The 10,207-nt window shown below is 38.6% G+C and overlaps 1 pseudogene; it reads right to left on the bottom strand.

The window, feature by feature from the left end:
- Positions 1-807: 807 nt before the first annotated feature.
- Positions 808-5,685, bottom strand: LOC129690023 (coiled-coil domain-containing protein 137-like; annotated as a pseudogene).
- Positions 5,686-10,207: the final 4,522 nt, after the last annotated feature.

A 10,207-nucleotide genomic window follows, 5' to 3' on the forward strand; every position in this document is an offset into this window, starting at 1 on the left:
TTGCTACCTTTGTTGGTCCTTGTTGCTGCATTTGCTATTGCTAGTTTGCTGGACTGCTGAATTACTGGATTGTGGGTTTGCTGGTTAAGTGGGTTGCTAGTTTATTTGACTACTGGATTTTCTGCAGATGAAGAGTGGAATTACCCCAAGGAACTACATCTAAGAGGTCAACATCCTCTATTCCTACTAACCTTCTTTCTCTCCTACTGAGGGTTGCTAGGCTAGAAAGGAGGGAGAGGCTTAAGGAACCACAAATAAAGTAACCCAGAAACAGAAAGACAGGCATGGTATACACTCACTTGTAAGAGGGTATAGCTGTATGATATAGGATAGCCATACTAAAATCTACAAACTTAAGAAGCTAAACATTAAGGAGGACCTTAGGCAAGATGCTTAAATCTCATTCAGAATAGCAAACAGGACAGACACTAGAAGTGGTGGAAGAGAGGAAACAGGATGGGGGCCCACTATAGAGGGTCATCTGAAAGGCTCCACCTAGCAGAGGATCTAAGCAGATGCTGAGACTCACAGCCAAACTTTGGGCAGAGTGAAGGGAATCTTATAGAAGAGGGGTAAGGGCATAGAAGGACTTGGAGGAGACAGGAGCCCCATATGGAGACCAACAAAGCTAAAAGATCTGAACCTAGGGGGTCCTGCCGAGATTGATGCACAAACCAAGGACCATGCATGGAGAGGACCTAGACCCCCTTTTCTGATGTAGTCAATCGGCAGCTCGGTCTCCATGTGGATGCTGGAGGAAGGGAAGCAGGGGCTGCCTCTGTCATGAACTCAGTTGCCTGCTCTTTGATTGTTTGACCCTGGTGATGTGGCCTTACCAGCCCACAGAGGAAGTGGATGCAGGCAGTCCTGATGAGACTTGACAAGCTATGGGCAGATAGCAAAGGAGGAGAGCTCCCCCTTTCAGTGGACTAGGTGAAGGGGATGAGGGAAGAAGGAGGCAGAGTGGAACTGGGAAGAGATAAGGGAAGGTGCTTCAATTGGGATATGTAATGAATAAATTATGCAAAAAATAAATAAAAAAGTCAAAATTTTCAGTGAACTGCAATGTGGTTGCTCAGAATACGAACCCGGGTCCTCTGGAAGAACAGTTGGTGCTCTTAACTGCTGAACCATCTCTCCAGCCCCTAATCTATTTCTTATATCTTATAGTCTAAGGTCCAAAATTCCATCATAATATAATATGGACTGTCTACAAGCAATTCTCAGCAATTCTTGGTGACTGCAAAGTGCTTTTTATACTGATAATTTCATCATGTTTCATCTTACTAGCATGGAAATTTGATTCAAAACCGCATTTGGGTATAAATATAAATGATAAAACTAAAATATAATAGTACAAGTGATAGAAAGTTTATTCCAAGGACTTCATTCTATAAGTTACTGTAGATGTCATTGGGTTTAAACTGTTTGTTTTTTGTGTTGAATATGATGATATACGAGAAGCATCTAGACTTGTCAAAATTACACATGAGTTTTGAAATTTTCCCTGCTTTAATGAGTCCAATTTCTGGTAGTAGATATTGGTTAAAGATTAGTGCTAACAGACATTCTCTCTCCACCTTTGCTGTGGACCCTGATATAGAAACAATAACATCAATATAAGGATCAAAGGTTGTTATTAGTACCTAGAAATCAGAGAACAAAGCTGGTTTATTGGATAAACTTTTTTCTTTCACATGTAGTCTGACAGGACTCTTTCAATAGACACAAACATTAGAGGCCTCCTCTTATACATGAGATATATGAATGAAATTTCTCAGAAACTGCAGATAGAGCCACTGCATGACTACTTAGATTTCAGTCACTAGAAAATGTAATATTTTAAGTTCAATGTCAAATTATCATGGACTGTCTTCAGCTTCCTTAATAGCCATCTATTTTCCACTTCTATGCATGACCTATTGACCTTTTGGCAATTGGATAAATAGCTTAGAATGGATTAATAGATCATAGCTTCCAAACAAAAGACTGAGAATGTTTGCAGGTAGCATCTGGAGCTTACAACAAAGATAGGCTTGCTTTTATGTAACCGGTGTATCTGAATTTCTTTAAATGTGCTAGAAAATTGATTTGATTTATTTGACTTGTTCTCTTACTGTAAAAACAACCTAAGACAGCTGTCAGATGAGAATACTGGATTGTAATAAGCCTAATATTTTTCCCCTAAAGATGGCTATTTATATTTGGCTTCAAAAAGAAAGCAAAGCAAAACAAACAAACAAAAACAACAACAATAAAACTCTTACACCCTTTCGGGTAAGAATTGTTTCTTTGAGTCCATAGATGTTAGGAAGGTACTATTTTGACAATAGTTACTGGGAGTTGCATGTTTTTTGTTTGTTTGTTTGTTGTTGTTTGTTTTCCCTTTCTATTGCGAGAGCTAAGGAAGGAAGATCACTGCAAAGAGGAGGAATGAAAGTGGGGAAAAGAAAGGGGCAGGAAAATGAAGAAAGAGCTTATATGAAGGAGGGGGAAAGAGAAAGAATAAGAAAAAGGGAGGGGCTAAAAGGGAAATAAGGAAAGAAATGGACAGGAGTATGTTGTCATCTTTTAGGTTCTGAATCACTCTGCTCTCCTTTAAATTCCCAAGTATCTGTTTATTTATCTCTGAGTATGTTATGATCTAATTCAAACTAATATTATACTTAGATAGCTTTGAAGAATTTTTAAACATATTTGTGAATATATTTAATTTGTACTGAGAGAAATTAAATTTATAGAAAAGAATAAAATACGTTAAAAGTTAGCAATTTTCCCCAATGCCAGGAAAGATCTGTGTATTACTGAAAGAAATTTCATGTAATTTTACTTTGTACTATATACTACCCAATTGAGTTCACTTTTTACATAATAGAAAATAACACTGATGAATAACTTAACAAGTCTACATTCTCCATCTTTTCCTAATGACACAGTTAGGAGGCCAACAATGTAACACATAAGCCCAGCAGGAGGCATTGCAAACATTAAGACTCTGAAGTAAAGTGTAAGTATTGTTAAGAAAGTTGTATTTGTATACATATAGATTTTGGAGTCTCTGACCCTTTCTAGTTTGGCTCTCCTCTTTTTATTCGCATTTATAAGAGTATTCTCTAATTTGTGTTATGTAGGTCTTTTATACAGTCATTTAATAAATAATGTTGGGTCAAGCACTTATACATAAAATGTTTATAATTTTCATAACCATAATAATATTGTGTAAGACGGTCCTAAAGGAAGTTGTGAATTGTAATTCCAGGTTATCCTGCTCAATATACTAAAATTAATCTTTCACACAACTTATTGAAAATAAATGGTAAGATTTAGGATATAATCTTCACAAAATTTGTGTTTTAAAACTACTATGAAAACATAAGTGTGGCTAACATACCGGTTTTCTTTCTTTCATTTTTTTCGTTGTAAAACACATGACGTTTTTATTACAAATTATTGCAAGCTGCAACTTGGGCTCACATTCCCCACCACCGAAGCAGTGAGACCCAAGAGCCTCGTGCTCAGGTTAGTTGGGTGACTTAAAGATTCCGGTCCTTTTTCATCCTTTAGAAGAAAACTAACTTACCCTCTTCCCACTGCAAACACCAATACAGATACCAATAGTTTGTTTTGTTTTTTATAGTTACAGAGTTCTTCAATGCAGTTCACAGTTGGCTGCACAGTTGGCCAATCGTGCTTTAGCTAGACGGTTGTTACATTGCTTCTGGAAAGAGCTCAAAAGCTTACACCTTTGATAACAGTGGCTCTGGGCGCTGGCCTTAGTCCTGATGTTTCCGTGAACAATGCACCCAACTTGCTCACCTCTGGGCCTTGCTACTTTTGGGTGTTTGTGTAAGCACTCATGCCCAGTCACACTGACATGCACTGACCATAAAACTTCACTCTGAAAAAAGGGGGACTGAAAGGACTCCACTGAGACTCCAGGAACAGCTTTGCTGGAGCAAAGCTCTGCAGGTCTGCTAGAGGACTGTGGGGTTCCCCAGCAGTGTCCAAGCTTAGTTCTTGATATCTAGATAAGGTTTTTGAGACATTATCTCATGTAGTTCAGTGCTGGCCTCATGCTTGCTGTAAGTCAAAGAGTGCCTTTGAACTCCCAATTTCTTCTACCTCTACCCTCTTGGTATGAATATGCTGCTTTGCCTACCACAGGAACCTGGCTTTCATGTTCAGACCTCAAGGCATTCAGCCTGTACTGACACCCAGTCTCTATCCAAACCAAACTTGGGGTTTTGGCCACTTGTACAGATCCTGGCAGGTAAATAAATTTCTGAGTACAAGGCCCACCCTGCCCTGGGTAAATCTGCTTTGTCACTGTCCTGCACTGAGCCTATTGGAGCCTTTTATTTTTATTTTCTTTTTTTAATTTATTTTTTTAACTTATTGCAATTTATTCACTTTGTATCCCAGCTGTAGCCCCCTCTCTCATTCCCTCCCAATCCCATCACCCTCCCTCTATTTCTCCCATGCCCCTCCCCCAGTCCACTGATGGGGGGGGGGTTATCCTCTTCCCCTCCATCTAGCCCTAGCCTATCAGGTCTCATCAGTCCTGGCTGCATTGTCTTCCACTATGGCCTGGTAAGACAATGTGCTGACCTAAACCAGCAGCTTCTGTGATCATATGGATTATGGGATTAAGTCCTTTCTACAGGGGTCCTGGCTTGTATCAGCTGAGACTTGTTTCAGAATGAAGCTAAGCTCAGGGAAAACAGCATCCCTCCCACATGCATCTCAGGCAATTGCTAGGAGAATTGCCCTGTGAGAGCTGGGGTTCACTGGTGGTCACTCGTAAAGACACAAACCTTAGAAGAAGGGAAAAGCAAAGCACCCTGCCTCCATACTGAAAGCTTACACTCAGGCCCCTATCCAGGGACAATCATCTCCCTTATCTGGCTCTAGCAGCTCCCAGGCCAATTTCCAGGATCTTTCCCTGGAAATCTGAATCACAGACAAGCCTGGCTGTTGCTCTAAGAAGAGCTGCTGCACATGGCTGTACAGGTGTCATTTCTTGTTGCTGCAGCTTCTTCAGGGCTCTGTAAGCCTGCACAGCCTGCTCCAGCTCCTCCCTAAGGATCCGCTGGTGGGCCAATGAAGTATTTGTAGTCCGGGACATACTAACAGGAACCACCAGGACCCAAAAATGTCTTTAGCACTAGTGATTTCTTGCCAGGAGCCTTTGTTTTTGTTCCTTCTGGTTGGACTGTCAGCCCTGGAGGATGCAGCACAACTTCTCCAAACTTCACAGCATCTTTACCAACTCCTGATCAAGTCTCTCCAGTGATTTTGCCTCCCTGTTCTTCAGGGCCTTTGCAAATCCCCACTTCTGGAAAGCTTTCTTCTGCTCAGAGGTGCCTGCACCTCTGGCTGCTGAGAGGCTTGGTTCTTGCTAAGAAACAACAAATACTCAGACTCCTGCTCCATGAGCTGGATGTAGGCCACATCAGATTCCCGTTTCCTTTGCTTGAACTTGGTGACAACCATGTCTGGCTCCTCTCCCTTTGCTTCTTTTTCCAATGTCCATGGAAGCCTTATTTGTTTTCTCTTCTTGTTACTTACTTAGTGGCTTTTTTTTTAATCTCTTGTTGGCTCCTCATAAATCCTTCAGAGCCAGAAAGGGATTTCCTTCTCAGCCTGGCTCTTGGGCTTGCAATTCACTTTTTTCTTTTTTCTTTTTTTCTTTTTTTTTTTTTTTGCTGCTCTGTTCCAGGCCTGGCGTGAAGGCCAGTGCTCCTGTCTCTGTGACTGCTGCTGCCGACCCTGAGACCCTGCGTGTGTGGCTGCCCAGTCTCCAAGACTAGTGGACCTAACAGTTGTCTGGGCTAAGAGATCCTGCCCTGCCATTTGTACCAACATATCATTGGTCAGAAGTGGAACTTTTTGTCTCCTTCCCTGTGTCCACGATGCTGTTTTGTCTGGCTTATAGTTGTGCATGTCTTGTGCATGTTCTCATAGTCTTGGTGATTTCATAAGTGCATCAGGCAAACATCATTTCAGTGATGTTGTATCCCGCTTCTGTCTGTTATACTCCTTCTGCTCCTTTCAAATGGATTCCTGAGCCTTCAGAAAAGGACTGTAATATGGAGACTATTTATCGATGAGAGAGTCAAAGTTTTTCATTCTCTGTATGTTTGCCTGTTGTGTTTTCTGTGTTAACAGCCAAATAGACCAGAGTGAAGCTTTTATGATAATCGTCCAATGATGGGTATATGAGTATATCAGTCAATATGTCACTAAGAATCATGTTGCTATGCTCTTTTATCAGAATAATAGTTCTAGATTTTCTTAGAGGGCACATGACATATCTAGCCTCAGATACTTGGCCTCATTAAATATGTCAGATATGAGCTCTATCTCACACAGTAGGCCTTAATCCCAATAACAGACTATCTGGTTCTATCCAGAGTATGTGTGGGGTTTTTGCATCAGTTGCACAATTTTTTAAGCAAAGCGTTATTGCTGCTCCGTGTGCTCACAGTTGGGTGTGATTAATGTCTATTTTTCCCTCTGATAACTTGCACAGTTAATTAACCTGCACGTAACAAACATTAGCCATTAAGTTTGAAGCTTCTGGGTTAACTCTGAATAGGTTTCTCCAAGTTCTCTGACTTAAATATGTGTGTATTCAGCAATAGATTCTTAGTGTGAACTTCTGGAGGCAATGAATAGTATTGCCACTAGCCTTTCATGTTTGGGACTCTCTGAGAACTTAGTAGACCAGACCTTAAATCTCGGTAACGCCTTTTTGACATTGAGGATTTTATTCGTTAGTGTATGGCATCTAATTGAAAAAGCAAATTTATATGAAATACCATATTTTACAAAATAAATTAAATTTACCAACCCAGAGAATATCAGAATAACTCAGAATTTGCTGATACCAGGAAGTTGTGTCTTCAAAAACAGGGCCTCACTTTTAAGTTCTGGAGAGTAACAAATAGCTTTGGGACTATTCTGTGATGTTTGCTTTTGGACAATGACTCATCCTTTCTGGTTTTGTTTTGTTTCATTTTTCCTGTTTGTTTTATCTTTTTCTTTCTTTTTTTTATTATTCTTTTACTTTTTATGATAATGTGATAAAGATAGACAGCAAATAGATCATAGATAGCTATATAGGTAGGTAGATAGATGAAAGATAAATAGCTTGATAGACAGGTAGATAAACAGAACATGTATATGGGTAGGTAAAGCAATGGGAGCTAAAAGGAGCTGGAGGAAGGAAAATTATATATATATATATATATATATATATATATATATATATAACACCTATCTATCTATCTATCTATCTATCTATCTATCTATCTATCTATCTATCTAGAATATATAGTATAGCTATATAGTATATGGAATTCTTTGTAAATTAATAATTGAAAAAATAGAGTGGATGTATTGTTCACATTTTGTTTATCAAACCTAAAATCCTTCTTAGTTTTGCAGAACTTTCATTTTTTTAATTAATCCACAGTTTTCCCTCCCTCTTTCCTCCCAGTCTTTTCCTCGTATTTTTCCTCCTCCCTACCATTCACTTCTCTCCCATTTCTCTGCAAAAAAGGAAGCCTCCTATGGATATCAACCAGAGTTGGCACACCAAGTTGCAGTAAAACTATGTGTTTCTTCTCCTATTGAGACTAGACCAGGCAGCTCAATAGAGGAAAAGGATCCCAATGGCAGGCATCAGGGCCAGAGATAGGCCCTGCTCCAGCTGTTAGAATTCCCAGGTAAAGACAATTACACATATACATATGGGCAGAGGGCCTTAGTCAGTTCTATCTATGTTCTCTGGTTGGGGGTTCAGTTTCTGTGAATGACTATGAACCCAGGTTTTTTGGTTCTATAAGTTTTCTTGTGGAGTCCTTGACCACTATGGCTCTTATAACTTTTTCTCCCTTTCTTCAATAGGCATCCCCAAGCTCCACCTAATGTTTGGCTGTCGGTCTCTGTATCTGTCTTCATCCATTTTTATGTGAAGCTTCTATGACAGTTATGCTGTGTTCCTGTTTGCCATTATAGCAGAACATAAATAACAGTGTCAGGGTTGGGCTTCTTCTCATGGCATAGGTCTCAAGCTGGACCAGTTACTAGTTGGCCAATGCCTCAATTTCTGCCCCATCTTTACCCCTGAACATCTTTTAAGCAGGACAAATTGTAGGTCTAAGGTTTTGTGACTGGTTGGTGTCCCAATCCCTCCACTGGAACTTTAGCCCGGTTACAGAAGATGGCTAGTTTAGCATCATTCCCTGTTGCTAGGAGACTATGGTAGGGTCACCCTCATAGATTCCAGGCATTTTTCCATTGACCTGTGTTTCTAACTCTTCCCAGAGATGACCCCCATACTGATTCCACCTGTCTCTCTCCTCTTAATTTTCATTTAAATATAAATACATTTCGAGGTCTGGAGTGCTGGCTGAGCAGTTAAGAGCATGTACTACCCTTACAGAAGACCAGATGTTGGTTCCCAGCAGGTGTGCCAGATGGCTTACACCTACATAGAATTCTAGGTACACAGGATCTGTCTTTCTTCCAGCCTCTGCAGGCACCTGCGCTCACACATGAACACACCCTACTTGACACACACAGGCGTACACATACTTAAAAATAAATTAATCATATAAATCCTATATTTACTTATCTGCATATGCAATATTATGTAACAATGAGGGTTTTTTTGCCTCTTCAACATTAATTTCAGTTGTCTTCAATTAACATACTGAGCATTATAGACTGCTGCAAAAATTAAGTTTCATATGATACAGTTAGATTAATTTTTCACAGGTGTACCAAATTGTTACTTATTGTCAGTCAACTAGTCTGAATAGCTCAAGAATGGACATGTGATTTAACTTTTCAAAATTAGTATGTTACTTCATGTATTATGGAAAATTAAGGATGATAACACATTTTGGAATAGCAGGTGTAAAGATGAAAGAAAAATAGTTGCTGTGTTTAAAAAGAAATGATCCTTGTATTAGTTAGTAATCTGCATCATCTTTACCCAAACTGCACCTTGGATATAACAGATATATAATTGTCCTTTTATATCTATCACTATATTGTATCTATTTTTCTGCTTAAACTATTTTTATTAGAATATTTTAGTTAAAACATTAAGTATTGTGATTAATGTTAAAGTCAAAAGAGTTAAAAATATTGACAAAATTTAATGTTATAAAAATAACAACATTGACAATATAGTAAAATGAATTTTATAATTTATGAAAGTATGAAATGATATTCTCATATCCAGAGACATACTAGTTCAGATGCCTGAACTATGATTGTTAGACAATAGATGAATTACCATTTGTAGAACTTAGATGGTTATCAGCCTGTGTGCCTCAAATTAAAACCATCACACATATGGATTCTTCACAATGATAATGTATTTAGTTTCCCTTTATATATCTATAATTATATAAACATAATTGGATAATATTTATGATGTGATAAAATAATATGTGTAAAAATATCTAGACACAAACCCTAAAGATTTTTAAAAATCAGAATAAAAATGGATTGTCACCCTTACTGTAATCTGTTGATGTCCTACCAAAGAGGTCATTAGGATAAGAGTTATAGAGAGAATTTCTGTAAGTCTCAATGATCTAGACTAGAAAAACTGCTTTGCACTCTGGACAAGAGAAGTACTCTGACCGGCTACATGAGAACTAGAAGTTATTAAGCAAATTTTGGTGTTACTTGTTCATTAAAGCAAATGCAAAACCCTCAGTGTGCTAGAAAAGCCAAGTGTTTGGCTGTACAATGATTTCCTCTTTAACTCTAGAGATTAGACGAGAGGAGCATTGTTCAGCCTATGCCTTGCAGACCTGCAAAGATCACAAAAGTGCATACTCTGTTAAAGATACAATAATTGACTGTATTATAAGAAACACTATCAACTACATATTCGCATATTGTTCTACTACTGTTCCCAGGATATCATCTCCAACAAATGATGCCTTTCAACAGAACTAAAGGATCTGATCAAAAGTTGGTTCTAAGTCCATATCCAGAAAGAGAGATACAGATATGAATAGAGAGACTATAGAAGGAAATAAGAATGAAAGAAAGAAAAAAGAAAAATGAATATAAATATAATTAAGATTTATAGTGTCACCCAAAGAAGATGGAAACTGTGTCAATCAGGTACCCCTGAGTTTTCTAAGCTGTCTAGCACAGGGATTCTGTTTGACTGGAT

This window comes from Psammomys obesus, unplaced genomic scaffold (assembly GCF_907164565.1).
Source record: "Psammomys obesus unplaced genomic scaffold, mPsaObe1.curated_primary_1811, whole genome shotgun sequence".
NCBI classification, from domain to species: Eukaryota; Metazoa; Chordata; class Mammalia; order Rodentia; family Muridae; genus Psammomys; species Psammomys obesus.